This window comes from Vanacampus margaritifer, chromosome 15 (assembly GCF_051991255.1).
Source record: "Vanacampus margaritifer isolate UIUO_Vmar chromosome 15, RoL_Vmar_1.0, whole genome shotgun sequence".
Classification (NCBI taxonomy): Eukaryota; Metazoa; Chordata; class Actinopteri; order Syngnathiformes; family Syngnathidae; genus Vanacampus; species Vanacampus margaritifer.
In genome coordinates, this window is record NC_135446.1 from 16739130 (window position 1) to 16754198 (window position 15069).

General features: G+C 41.3%; 1 protein-coding gene across 4 annotated transcripts in view; it reads right to left on the bottom strand.

Moving 5' to 3' along the window:
* nrxn2b (neurexin 2b) overlaps nucleotides 1–15069 on the bottom strand; it is a 363379-nt gene that overhangs the window by 25954 nt on the left and 322356 nt on the right. The window lies entirely within an intron of this gene.

Below are 15069 nucleotides of genomic sequence, written 5' to 3' on the forward strand. Positions count from 1 at the left end.
TATATATATATATATATATATATGTGTATATGTGTATATATAGATGTATATGTATTTAAAAAAAAAAAAAAAAAAAACATTTATTAAATTTTTTTTAATTGATTTGTTGGATTTTTAAAAAAAAGAAAAAAAAAGAAAAGGAGAGCAATGATGATGTCAAATCGAATGAACAATACTGAGCTCTCCTGTAAAAAAAAAAAAAAAAAAAAAAAAAAAAAAAAAAAAAGGGAAATTATACAATCTCACAAAAATGGTCCTAACATCTGTGTGTGTCTTTCTTAAGACTAGTGAGTATATCAGCTAGTGTTGTCGTTCTCGAAATCGGCCTTGGTTTCGAGACTGGTCTTGACTACTTTTTAGTGCAGGGGTTAGAAAACTCGGTCCTCAAGGGCCGGAGTCCTGCAGGTTTTGGATGTTTCCCTTCTCCAAAACAGCTGATGTATGATCAGCTCATCAGCAAGCTCTGCATAAGCCTGATAACGAACCTGTTGATTGGAATCTGCTGCGTTGGAGCAGGGAAACAGCCAAAGCCTGCAGGACTCCGGCCCTTGAGGACCGAGTTTGCCCTTCGCTGTTTTAAGGTATCTGGCTTTTCTCGAAATATTGAAGGTATTTTTACTCTGTCTTGTCTCAGTCTCAGACAGGGCATATTTGGGATTTAAAATGACAGGCGCTGCGCTGCCTTGCAGGTGTTGCCTGGAGTGCCACGACCCCTAGATTTGAGATTTGTTTCAAATCACTATTTAAAAAAAACCATACCAAGTATAATTTTTTTGTTGTTGAAAACTTAACTCTTTGACTGCCAGACGTTTTCGGAAAAGGGATGCCGTGGGTGCCAGCCGATTTAAGCATTTTGACTGATCTTTCAAGGTCCACAGAAAATGTTGTGTTTGGACTATGGAAACACACATACTACCAAATGAAAGATTGGAATCTCATCTTTCATCAGAAAAAAAAAGTATGTTTCTACCTTATTCTGTTTTTCAGTAATCAACAATAGAAAATGGTTAGTTTCACCTCTGTTTTGAAACAAACGTCTTTTAACGTCTTTGGCACTCCTCCATAAGATTTTACTAAACGTTATTTAACGTTTTTGGCAGTCAAAGAGATAATGGGGAAGAAAAGATACCGGTCATTATGTTCAGGTTTTTTTTTAATGTTTTTTTCATATATACACAATCTTTGTCTCATCTCTGTCTCAACCTCGAAAAGTCTTGGTCTTGTCTCGGACCTGACCTCGAAAAGTCTTGGTCTTACTAGGTCTCGAGCTCCAAAAGTCTGGGTCCTGTCTTGTTCTCGACCTCCAAGTCTCTGTCTCGATACTCTCTAGTCTCGATGATCTCTTTTCACGCCGAGTCAGGTGAATTTGGTTTAGGAACTCTGTGCCAGACTCAAGAAATGACACCAAATGCTTTTGAGCTGCGTTAGGCCTCACTGCCTTCAACACAGTAGGAAAATCGGATTTGCAGCACAAATCTGATCCCAAAATTCTCAAGTCCGTGATCAAATTGGTTTTGTTGCATCTGCACATCAGCAGGAGATCCAATTTGAGAAACCAGAGTGGACTTGTTGAGACTCCGAGTATTCATCAGGCGGCTGACCTGTGCCCTACCCTCGCCATCTATTAGCACTTACAGCTGCGCACTGCTTTGAGTCTCTCGCAACTGACTGCCTACTCTGCGCCCCCCCTAACCCACAAACAATCCCATCTCCTCATCATTTGCTGTCGTGAGTCGGACCAAAGGTCAAAGCCGTTTACGGCGCTTCAGAAGCGGAACAGCATCTCAGTTGCACGGGTGTAAGATTATGAGCAATATTACTGCACTTTTGCACGCTTAAGGTCAAGCTCAATTGCAGATGGGGTCATCTTCCGGAAACAACCCAACATCATTGATTTCATGTCCCATGTACTTGTACATTTGCTGCTTTTGATATGATCATATTCCAAGGTGAATTATGTGACTGCTTCCTTGCAGCTCTTTCCCATTATTCGCGGCTTATTAGCTATTTTTAAAGAAAGGGAAAATAAACCAGCGTGATGCTAACAGAACCATAATGAGTAAGTTAATTGAGTAAACAAGCACAGAGGTTGTACAGTAAGTTAATGGACAGTAACATCACAGTTGGAATTACGGGCATCCTAATCCCCATTTGCTGCTAAAAGTGTATTATTCAGTCAAGGTCGAAGTATTCAAAAGATGCAGTGGCAGTCTTCCATTATATGGATCCGCTTAAGAGGTCAGCTGATGCTGGGAACCTTGCCAACACATCCACTGAATGCCTCAGTAGAATCTATGATAGAGAGCTCAAGAGCTTTCTAGACATTTTCTTGTTCAAATAAGAGCCGGTCAGGAAAATATACCAACACTGCAAAGGAATCCTAAAGGAACATCGAATCTCCTGCAATGCTCATTGGTCTTTACAGCTTGCGGCTGAGGAAAACATTCACAATATTTGAGCATGTTTAACTCTTTGACTGCCAGACGTTTTCCGAAACGGGATGTCGCCAGTGCCAGCCGATTTAAGCATTTTGACTGATCTTTCAAGGTCCACAGAAAAGTATGTGTTTGGACTATGGAAACACACATACTACCAAATGAAAGATTGGACTCTCATCTTTCATCAGAAAAGAAAGTTTGTTTCTACCTTATTCCATTTTTGAGTAATCAACAATAGAAAATGGTTAGTTTCACCTCTGTTTTGAAACAAACGTCTTTTAACGTCTTTGGCACTCCTCCATAGGATTTTACTAAACGTTATTTAACGTTTTTGGCAGTCAAAGAGTTAAGATTTGCTCGATCTCCAACAACTGTTTGGGCCTAATAAAATTAGATCCCAAATAGCGGATGCTAAACTGCATATTATATGAGTTTTGTGTTTTGTTGGTATGGCATGACTCCAAAGAAACTCCAAAATATACCACATTTATTTTTATTGGCTACTCAAAAATGTTCTCCTATTTCGTGCACTTGTTTGCACCTGCTTTGCATAGACGTAATGCTAAGTCCAACTGTGGATGTTTAGGGTTATACAGAAACCGAAGACTTTGTGATGGTACTGTATTTTGATAGGGTGAAGAGATAGTACAGTGATCTGTAGAGCACACATTAAGCAATGGGCATTGAATCAATTATTCAACCAAAGCCCACCAAGATGGCTCTCCATTTGGCGGTGCTTGACGGGCACAAATGATCTCACTCCATAATGAGGGTTGAACGTCTCAAATGGCAAAGTGCTCTTCCCTTACAGTCGGGAGCCACTTAATCAATAGACTCATGTTATGAACTCACCAACCGCAGTCTCTCTACCCATGCACAGTGAAACTCAATACTGATCCAGGGACATGAATATGAATACTATCAGCAGGGGTGAGGGTGGGGGGCAGCAAGAGACACGCAGGTCCAAGTTGAATGACACCTATTGATACCTTTTAGATGCAAGAATGAAGAAAAAAAAAGACAACATGGGAGTGGGAATGCCATGGGATCATCTCCATTACAGCCCCTCACGCTAGGCAGCTTAGAATAATCACAACACCCTTGGCAGGAGAATTAATTCAATCCGTGCTATTAAAACTGTAAATATTAGTCAAACTCACTCTCACGTCAGCTTTGTGGCAGATGAGCATTTGTGTTCTGCAACATTAGCGTTGTTCCCGGTGCGGGCGGGAAGTGTGCGCGGTTGTGGGTGGGTGGGTGTCGGAATATTACTACAGTGGCAAGCCGGTGCTTCTTTGAGACAGGGGACCGCTATGCAAGCGTCTCAACTACTTTTGAGTACCCACTTAATGGGCTGGAGGTGTCAGCTAATGCTTACAAGGAAATGTTATATCCTTCATCCAAATATGTTCCAAATGTAGAATGAAATGGAAAACTAGTTACTAGGGTTTTTCGGCAATCTTCCTTGCATCTTTTCCATCAAAAACGGTCAAATATGACCTTGCAAAAATCACTGCTCGAGATGGAATAGGAATGTGTAGGCTATGGGCTTTTGTATGTGCCCTCAGAGAGTTCTCGCTGATTGCACAAAGCAGAAAGAGGAGTGTGGGGTTGGGGAAGTGAAAATGGTCCAAGGGTTAGATAGAAACATGTTCTGATTAAAAGGATGTTCAGAAACCTTGATGATCCTGCAGGGCTTTTTGGTGCTTTGGGATAACGGCGTCCGCCTGGCGGTGTTGAAATTTGTTTTAATAAGGAGGTTGCAAGGACAAAAGAATAAATACTCTATATTGTCATTAGTGTGATTCCTGGTTATGTTTTCGCACGGACCTGATTTTCCTCACTAATTAGTGTGAGTGCCACAAACAAGTGAATTGGAAAAGAAACTAACAGAGATGAAGATTGATAAATGTTCAGTCTCCTCTGAAAAACATAAATATGAGCCTATGGAGCAAACTAACTAATCAGTTCCATGCCGGCTTTCTGATTAAATGCTATTCTTAGTGAGGGATTAATATTTTTTGTCAGACGTCCCAACCGCACTCACTGAACTTGACGTCTTAGTGCCATATCGCTACGGCGCATCTCCTCTGCGAGGGTAATTCTGGCCTCGTGCGCCTTATCCTGTCAGTACGCACCCACCATGCCTCGCAGCACACAACAGCTGCGGCATCGGCTGCAGGCTTAACAGTATGGGGGCTAATCCTCCATTCTGGAACCACGGCGTTACGTAAGAAACCAAAGCGACGGCCGTGCGGCCTCCTTGTCGGTGCGATCACCTGATGTCTCCTGATGGGAAAACGATGACCTCCTGTTGCAAGGGTAAAGATGCAGACGAGCGGACGCTTGTTATCCATCTCCATTTTTCAAGCCAGCCAACTCATTTGTATGTGTTTGTGATCTGTGCCAGTCACCTTGACGCTGCCCGACATCTCCACATCTTAATAGCACGTTATCCATCTGTCTGCCTTCCGTCCTACTGTGCATAACAGCTGCAGTTTGTGCCCGGACCACTCTCGCAATACCAAATTCGCTTACATGCAAACTTTTGGAGCATGGGTGCAGCAAAGAAAACAGAACCCAATCTAGGAATAAAGGCAACGATAGGATCTCTAGCAGTCTTTCACACACTTGGCCACCCGGGATCAATAAAGATACATAGCTTGATATACTGTACATGGACATCTGTACATTACAGAACTCTCATCTGTCTTAGCTACTGTTTTAGTTTCTCGAGATTGGTCTTGTCCAAGTCTCGGACAGGGCGGACTCTGGATTTTTTTGATCAAGATCAGTCAAGACTACACCAGTGCTACTGTGATCAGTGAGAAATGTAGAATCTCTGTGTCACCTCGGGTGATAGCCACTGGACACAGAGAGTGGATGAAGACGACGAGCAATGCAATGCCTTCGAAATTTTTTTTTTTTTTTTTGGGCAAGTAGTTTGGTTTCCAAAACCACAAGGAGTTCATTTGTAAGTGAAAACACTCAAAAACAACATAGCAGAATTTCCGTTGTTGATATATAATTTGATTTGGTATATACAGCATTGATCTTGTCTCGGTCTCAACCTCCAAAAGTTTTGGTCTTGTCTCGGTCTCGACCTCCAAAAGTCTCGGTCTTGTCTTGGTCTCGCCCTCCAAAAGTCTTGGTCTTGTCTCGGTCTCGATCTCCAAAAGTCTTGGTCTCGACCTCCAAAAGTCTTGGTCTCGCCCTTCAAAAGTCTTGGTCTTGTCTCGGTCTCGATCTCCAAAAGTCTTGGTCTCGACCTCCAAAAGTCTTGGTTTTGTCTCGGTCTCAACCTTGAAAAGTCTTGGTCTTGCCTCGGTCTCAATCTCCAAAAGTCTTGGTCTTGTCTCGGTTTTGGTCTCCAAAAGTCTTGGTCTTGTCTCTGTCTCAATCTCCAAAAGTCTTGGTCTTGGTCTCAATACTTGTTGAACTGCACTCCATTCATTGGCCAAAACTAGCTACACACTGATCCACTGCGCAGGTGTACCTACTATTATGAACTGTGAAACCAAAGTGTGAGAACAATGACAAGTCGTCACACACCAGAGAGATTAGACACACGAACACCCACACGCCCCCTGGAGTTCTCTCTTTATCTTGTTCATAATCCCATGTAATTAATTTGCAGTTCAGAACTCAACAGCCTCAGCGAGCATTCCCGAATTCCATTTTTATTTGCGACGACTGCCAAGAGTCATCGCTACCTTCAGGTTGCGTACAATCCCATTCTAAATAATTACTCACTATCACTGTGTGAGTGTGTGTGTGTTTCAACTTGTATTGCAGGTGCCTCGTGGGAGTCAACACAAGACGAAGAACAGGCTTTGATTGCGTAAACAGTGGTGCTATTTTGTTTTGGGGAGTGCGGCACATGTGGAGATAAAGTCTGCTTCCCTGTCACGTTTCATCTCCAGTTTGCACGAAGCGTTTGTCAGGCGGGTGGAAGCACGTTGAGGGAATCCAAAAAATAAATAAACTTAAACCGGAGATTACTTCTTCATTCTCCTTTTTCCATTTGATGTTTTTACACTTTGATGGTGTAACAGTGCATGTAGCTAAAGGCGAGCTGTGCGTTTTGAACTCTGGCGTGTGGCTGAAATGGAAAGGGAACGACTGTGACCTTTGCAGGAAATCAAGAGGAAAGTGTTTTCTGTCTCCATTGTTTTCCGCTCCTTGCCTCATTTCCCTTTGCCTGCTCCATCTCCCTTCCTGTCACTCCGCGGCGGATACAACAACAACAGCACAAATCCTTTTAAACTTTAAAAACTTTCTTCTCTGGCGTATGTGATCTGGACTTAATAAAGAGTCCACTGGAGTGCTTGCATCAAAACAAAGATCACGAAAGGAAGCAACATGCACATCGGTTCCTTTTGCACGTCGGACGTTTGCGCTCACATTTTCCTCCCCGTGGTCAAGCCCAGTGGAGAGGCCGCCAAACAAAAAGGGGCTAATATTTGCGCTGCGCTAAACTGAGCAAACACGGATAAAGAGAACACAATCGCGGGCCGCCCGCCGGGTTGGCCTTTCATCTCTCCTGACAACATCACACCTCCACACAGGAAGAGGGATATATATATATATATATATATATATATATATATATATATATATATACATACACACAATCTTGAGGCGACTTAATGCAGCATAGCTACAATGCAGAAAACGGATCCGCCCGTACAGCAATGTTATGCAAATCGTGTGTCATTGAGGAAATGAATGAAATACACAATATTCCCGTTGGAAGTCATTATTTCATTTTTACAGCTTGACAACCTTCCCAGCATGCATCATGATTCCTCTCGCAAACGCAATTGCATCATCTTCTGTTCGAGCCTTGTGCACACGACACCTGTGTCTCGTACCACCACCTGCTGTCGGTTTGACTTAACTCTTTGACTGCCAGACGTTTTCAGAACCGGGTTGTCGCCAGTGCCAGCCGATTTAAGCATTTTGAGTGATCTTTCAAGGTCCACAGAAAATGTTGTGTTTGGACTATGGAAACACACATCCGACCAAATGAAAGATTGGACTCTCATCTTTCATCAGAAAAAAAAAGTTTGTTTCTACCTTATTCCGTTCTTCAGTAATCAAAAATAGAAAATGGTTACTTTCACCGAAATTCTCTGTTTTGAAACAAAAAACGGAGAAAAAGAGCTTTTTGTGAAACGATGTTATTTCATGCACTCTAGTGAATTGTACACTTCTTTTTGTCCATGAATGATGCCACAAACACCTAAATAGTGCTTTACTTCTGCAAAACGCTTTCACCAACAATGAAAAAGTGTTTTTTGATTGCAAAATACGTTTATTTCCATTCAACAGTGTAACAATTTGACAAAACAATTTCGCAAACTATTTACAAATGTGTGCAACTGTGGTACTAATTACAATTATGTGGATGTTTCAAATACAGTTTTTCCTTTTGTAACGCTCTCCTGCGTGCAAGGAGACGCCAGGACTCGCACAACAGTTTACTTTCACTTTCACATTGGTCCGTTTTGCGTGCAAACGTTACACTTTCTTGACGGCCTTTTTTTCCGGGGAATAAAAAGCAAGTAGCAGATTGTACACACTTCCTCCGATGAATATGCATTGGACTCGGGGCACTCTCCGTCGTCCGATCGACCGTCCGCCTGTGCGTGCTCGGTTGCGCTCCGCGTTACGACACCGTCATAGCCGCCGCGTCAGCGGTTCCAATTTCGCCGTCAAGCTCGGATTCACCTTCATCATCATCGATGATGATCATCGTCGTCATCAATGTACTATTTTAGCGTTGGTCGATGCCTTTCGTCTTGTAAGTGTAGAGCTGCTTGCAAACGCTCGCCATTGCCCGTTCCCTCCTCCATCTAGCTCCATCTAACGTCTTCTACTGCCGCGTCAATGCTTCCCAACCACGGAGTCACCACCCTCATCTTCATCATCGATGATGATCATCGTCGTCAACAATGTGCTCTTTCAGCGATGCTTTTGGTCTTTGAAAAAAACGGCTCGGGCGTGAGCTCCTCGCGACCGGCCGCCATTTTTTCCTTTGTCTTCCATTCTCATCTCCTGCTCGACGCTCTAGCTCCGCCTCTACTGACGCCCACCCGATCTTGTCAAAAGAGAGTCATCGCTGCCCTCTAGGGGCCAAAAATAGTCATTAGGCACAACAGACAGGCTGGAAACTTTCACCAGACATGCGGAAGGGTTTCCTCTACCCGTTTAAAAAAAAATAAAATAAAAATCATTGGATGACGTCTTTTGACGTCATTGGCAGTGCTCCGTAGGTTTTTACTTGACGTCTTTAAACGTCAGTGGCAGTGAAAGAGTTAATAGGTGAGGATTTTTGTTGTTGTTTTATCCAAATGCTGCACAGTCAATTCCAGGACTCGCACACAACACGCTGAGAAAAGATTTGGGGGCAAACCTCCCCAAAAAGTCGTGTAAATGCTAATAATGTCGGTGTTAATTAGTTGACAGCGTGCATCAGTGTAAATGTTAGCACTCGACAAAGATCACACTCAAACAGTTGATGCAGTGTTGCATTCTGGGTAACAATTAAGCTAATTGGGGAGTGTGTCAGGATGTGCTGTCTAAAAAATCTCAACGGTGCGAGAGACAAGACAAGAAAATGATGACTGTCCCTTGCTAGAAAAGAACAATAAACTTTCCCTCCACCAAGTTAATTAATCACTTAATTAGAGAGCGGTAGGACTCTTGAAATTTGTGTGCCTCGATTTCTTTGCCATTTTCTTAGCCTTAGTCTTTTGCAAGCACCAACACAGTGAAGCAGTAAGTGCCTCATTTGCATATCTCACCACCAACAGTACAAATTAAAGAATTGGGGCGGGGGCGGTCATCTGCAATTAATTGACAAATGAAAGCTCCCCCAGCGTGGGGTCACATTGTTGCTGTCAAAACAAAAACACAACTCCAATTAATTGTTTTTCTCATGTGATGCTGACAATGAATTACTCAAAAGGTCTCCATTTCTTCATAATTGCAAAATCCCAATTAGCATAAATAATAGCTGGCCCCTGTTGATTGTCATCGCCTGCCCCGTCTGCCGTTTGTCTCCCCTTTGCCATTTTGCGCCCTTCCTGCTCCGCATCTGTGCAATGTGAAGCGACGTCGGGACGGATGACATCCTGCTTGGGTGTATAAATAACAGCGCGGCGCGGTTAATGGCTCTTCACGTGGCAGATAAATGTCTACATTTATATTCATTGCGCTCTGTGTAGCTTGTGTTTGTCTGCATGCGTCAACATGCATCGTACAGTAACAAGCTTGTGCAACACAAACACAACGGTAATATAGCTGACTTAATACGACAGTATATGTCACGTTAGGGGGGGGGGGTGTATGGTAAGAGTAAGAGGAGGTACAGTCACTATTTTTTTAATTGAAATAATTATGGTGAGTCAAAAAAAGTCTTTATTTTTAATAGAAACAAACTTTGTTCTTTATTGTTACTGTTAAAAACATACTTCCAATTAACTCATTCACTCCCAGCCATTTTCACTGAAGCAACCCCCTTTCGCTCTCGGCTGTTTTACAGGATTTTGACTGATTTTGCAAAGCCCACAGAATATTGTGTTCTACTGCTATAAAAACATGTAACCTACCAAAATAAATATTAGAGTCTCTTCTTTCATCAGGAAAACAAAGTATATTTGTATCTGCTTAATCATTATTTACAAATCTGTTTAGAACTGTGGGTAAATTAGCTTTTTTCAACATGGCCCTGGTTAATCTCTTTTACTCTGCTGCCATCTGCTGGTTGTTTTTGTAATTACTACAATTTCGTTAACCGTTCTCTGCAGTTCAGAGGCTGCATCAAAGCCTTCGTTATGCTCTAGCATACCCCCTCCATCAAAAACATATACATACGTCTTTGGGACACTTGAAACAGTTAATTTAGTAGAACGTATTTATACGTTTTTGGGAACAAATGAATTAAGTAGCAAAACAGTATTTTTTTTAAAGTAACAAGTAATTTAACTTAGTTACTTTTTAGAGCAAATTCTGAATTAGTAACTAAGTTACTTTTTGAAAGGAAGTAATCAGTAATGCTACTTTTTGATTTTTTTACCGTAACCGCTCCACACTGATTAAGACGCACACACACACACACAAAATAAAAATGTGCGTGCACTATTACTCCCCAATATCAAACATTATCAAACCAGACACAAGCAATAGAAAAGAATCTGGAAGAGTTAATGGTCCATAGATTGCTTCATGTTCACCCTCCAAGCTGCCAAAACGGGACCATTGGGGGCCTCATTGTGATCATGGCAGTGAAGAGGAACAATTTGCAGCGCGTGATAACTTGCCGCAGCTGGTGATCTGACAAGGCTGCGCGCACGCCAACAAGACGACCGTTAAAAATGTGGATGAGTTCATCTTACTCTCTCGTTTGTCTGTGTTAAACGTTTGACTTTCTGGACACCTCGGGGTCAATGTTTAAGAAAGTAAAAAATGAAAAATTCCTTGTCGTGTGATTGTGGCCTTCGTTGATACAGTAGTGAACATCAAAATGATTATTTAATGCCAAATGTTAGACCTGTCCTGCAAACAATCCACACATTCTCCTGTATTATCATTTGTTTCCTCTCTTTGCAACATTCCTCCATGACAATCGCACCATGTTTTTGCGGTTCAATAAAGATGAACACAGTACAGTATATCAGTACATAAATTGAGCCTCAAAGTCTGATACAGGGTCACAATTTTGCATTGTAATGCGACAAACTAGTGCTGTCACTACCTAATATTTTTAGAATAGATTATTCAGTCGATTAATTGCATTTCTGAGATGCATTTCTATTTTGAATTGAAGTTTATCACCAAAACATTATTTTTAACCCCCGAATTTCTATTTATTAACTAATGTTTGTTGTTTAATTTGTATTTTTTTTTGTGATTAAAATGTACTCGAAACTGATTCAGTCACCAGTTTGGCTATTGTAAGTCAAAACAGATGTTTGCAAATGTCTTTTTGGATTAAACGCAAAAGCGAATAATTACTGTTGAGAGGCTGTAATCAGAGCATTTTTTTTTCCCACTATACCAACGCTAGGTGAGGCTGTCATAAAGCACAAAATAGATTTTCTATAGGAGCCATATCGGATCGGACTCTCAGTTCTGCCCACCCACGTCGAGCCAAAAGCTGCTTGTCAGGTTTTGTCTTACAATAGATAGCCTTTTGCTACCACACCTGCAACCTGACCCTTTTATCAATATTTGAACACGCCGGCTGTAAACAAATAGATTTGAAGACGGGAGGTTGAAAAACACCAATTTCACATCCTGTGCTACTTTTTAGAGAGAGAAAATACAACAGTGAGATGCTCTCAATGGGATGTGTCCTGTGTATGTTTTCTGGGCTACAACTTTCTTTCTATTTGGATAAAATTGACTCATCGACAAAAACCCTCGTCATTTCCAGACGAAATCCAGGACCAGTGCAGCTGCCAAGCACACAGGAAGTACTCGAGCAAAGCAAGACAAAATGCACAGCGCGACTTCCTGCAGAGCTGATTGGCCATTAATGGGAAGATGGATGCTTTTTTTTATTTTTTAATCCCCTTTCCTCCCACCTCTCTCCGTCAACATTACGATGCTCACAGGAGGCCAGCAAATCCGATGATACATGAATGCTCATCTGGGGAACATTAACGCCAATGGTAACCATTTTGGTGCCATTATTCTCCATAAAGCACAGGTCAGCGCGCCTCGAATGCTCGCAACACTGTGCGCCATGCATCGATAAAAAAAAGAAAAAAGAAGTGTTGCTAGCTGAGATGAAGGAGAGGCCGCAGCCTCCTGAAGAGAACTAAATATACACCAAATTGAAAATCCAGACCAGAGTTGTAATAGTTTTGGATTTTTCATCATAGTTTTATTTAGTTTGGACTCTTTTTCCTAATTAAGTTGGAGTTTTTTTTCCTGAAAAGGCTTCATTTTAATTTTGATTATAATTTGAGTATTAGTTTTAGCTTTTTTAAAATTTCCTATATATATATATATATATATATATATATATATATATATAAAGCTCACTAAGTATTGTGTAATAAAGAAAATTACAATTCTCAAACAACTGTTTGACCTTCCTTCTTCTATAAAGATGTACAGCAATGTTGTACCAAAAATAAATATATAAAAAAGGAACCTGAAAGGTCATGCATGAAAGGAAAAAGACTAGTTAATTTTAGGTTTAATTAATTTTATAAGCCTATTTTAATTTGTTCGTTTTCTAAATTTTAGTTTCAGGTGTTTCAAAATAAATACCATATATTTAAAAAATAATCCCAAAGCTAATGTATAACAGTAATCGAAAAAGGCAAAAAGGTAGCTTTAGTCAATTTGATAAACAATTTTAGTTTGCGTTTCAAGGTATCGGTACTCGCTCGATCAAGAAAGAGAAATTTTAGAAATGAAAAGAAAAGAAAACCGCCATTCATTTCTTGCAATATTGGGATATACAGTATAGATCTTTCTTTAAAATGTTTTTTGGGGGATAATTTTACAGCTCAAAAATACCAGTGGTATCAGTCCTTGGTATCAGTATCTGTGACTACTCAAGTACTCATACTGGTATCCATCTGAAGTACACTGTTGAAGTATTTGTACTTAGTCCCATCACCATGCAGGGTGGGCGTCTGAGACTCCTTTCCATCAGCGTCACATCAATGCGTTCAATTGTTTCTCCTGCCGCCGCTGGGCTGTGGCTGGGGATTGGAGTCCTGACCCGATGTGTGCAGAAGCTTCTCTATCTCCCGCTGGCATCCGACAGCCCATAATGAAAGCATTTGAGGTCTTCATCCCCATCCTGAATTTTAAGCCCGGCCTTGTACGTCTTCTTCTTCTTCTCCGGCTGTCTTCGCTCGTGTTTGCCAATCAGTCTGCTGGACCCCGAAGTGCAATCTTGCCCAAAGCGGGGTCCGTCTTGCTAAATTGTAGCCTCTTAATGAGCTGGCTGCATGGTGGACAAGTGATGAAGGGCATTTTAAGCACCGATGGGTGCTCTACTCCATTCCTGTCCACTTTGTGTATCACTGATGTCGCCAAGCAGTTCATTTTTTCCCCTTTTGTAAAATACACTTAAGGCAGGGTCATAAATCTTGCCGCAGTAATATTATGCACACAAGGTAGCTGACAAAAAAAGTCTCCCCTGTGTCCGTGGATTGTGCTGGCAATGAATGAGATGGGCTGGCAGGATTTGGGAAAAGACAGATCGCCTGGCAGCAACAATTCCAAACGTGGACGATGCGCACCTGTCTGTACTCCAGCACTCCAGGGATCGAGCTATCTTGTAATGTCATAAACGGGATATCAAAAAAAGCCGCAGAAGAGTTTGCTCCCGGGTACGGTTCGAATCGAACAGCGCAATAACATCCTGCCCAACTCAAGGAACGCATCACAGTGGAACATAAAGTTCTGATAATGGTTGACTGCCAAATATGAATAAGGGGCAAATTGTGACACTTAAACACAATAATTGCAAGTTGAAACCCTGTAACAATTAAATTGTATCATAATTTCATGCTGCAACCCAATAAATACTGTGTGGTGCTACTAGTGTGCCAATGTTGGCCACCAGGAGGCAATATTATAAAATACAGCCATGAATACAAACGAAGAATAGAGTTCTACTACTTGGTAAGGTGCTGTAATATTAAGCCATTTTTCATAGATAATAAAGAATGTATGCACGTGACTATTGTGTCCACGTGTTCACAACTATCAATGCTAACCATTAGCATGTCAAACATCTCCATTTACAGTATGTTGGCATTGCTAATATCATACAGTTTTAAAACCTTTATGCCCAGACGACCCTCCAACCTTGTGTGTCCCACAGAGATTGAATCAAGAAAAAGAAAAGAAAAAAAAGCTATTGTTTATTTTTTTGAACCTGTGCTCTGGCATAGAAGAGGCACAGGATTAAATTAAAGTGCAGCAATGCGGCTCATAAAATCTCCCAATACCGCCTTCTTCCTATGGGCCTTTTTTTCAATATCTATGTCCACATTGATGTTAGTATCTAGCTTCTTTGTACTTTAACTTTGGAACTTTCACTGTGGCACTGCACCAATGGAGGAATAATGCACACACGAAGCATGCTTGAAGAAAGGATATTGTAAATTGAGATTTACTTGAAAGGTTAAGATAGTGTATTTTAACCAAGGTTCAATCAAAACCCTTGGGTTTGGTGAGCCAGTCTCAGGGGTTTGGCGGAGGTCAAGACACACACTTGACTCAAATGATACGTGATGATATGCTCCGCTTGGCCATCATTGCTTGGCCTATATGTGCTGCGGGGAATTTGGTGCGCTCAGTAGTCGACTTGCGGCTGTTTTGATGCACATCGTGTTATTTCTTTATTATTGTAATCCAGTTGGACGAATATGTGCATATGAATTTACATGTATAAGTGAACGTATGGTGTTCCACAGGGTTAAGTTCTGGGGCCTCTGCTGTTTTTTATTGTATCTGTTGACCCTGCTGCTGCCGACTGCATGATTTGCAATGCCAAGTTGAGCAATTCTACTTTTAATGTCTCAACTTTGAAAAAAAAAAAAAAATTATATTCAGGGATGTGATTTGACCAAAGTGAAATGATCTGAAAATT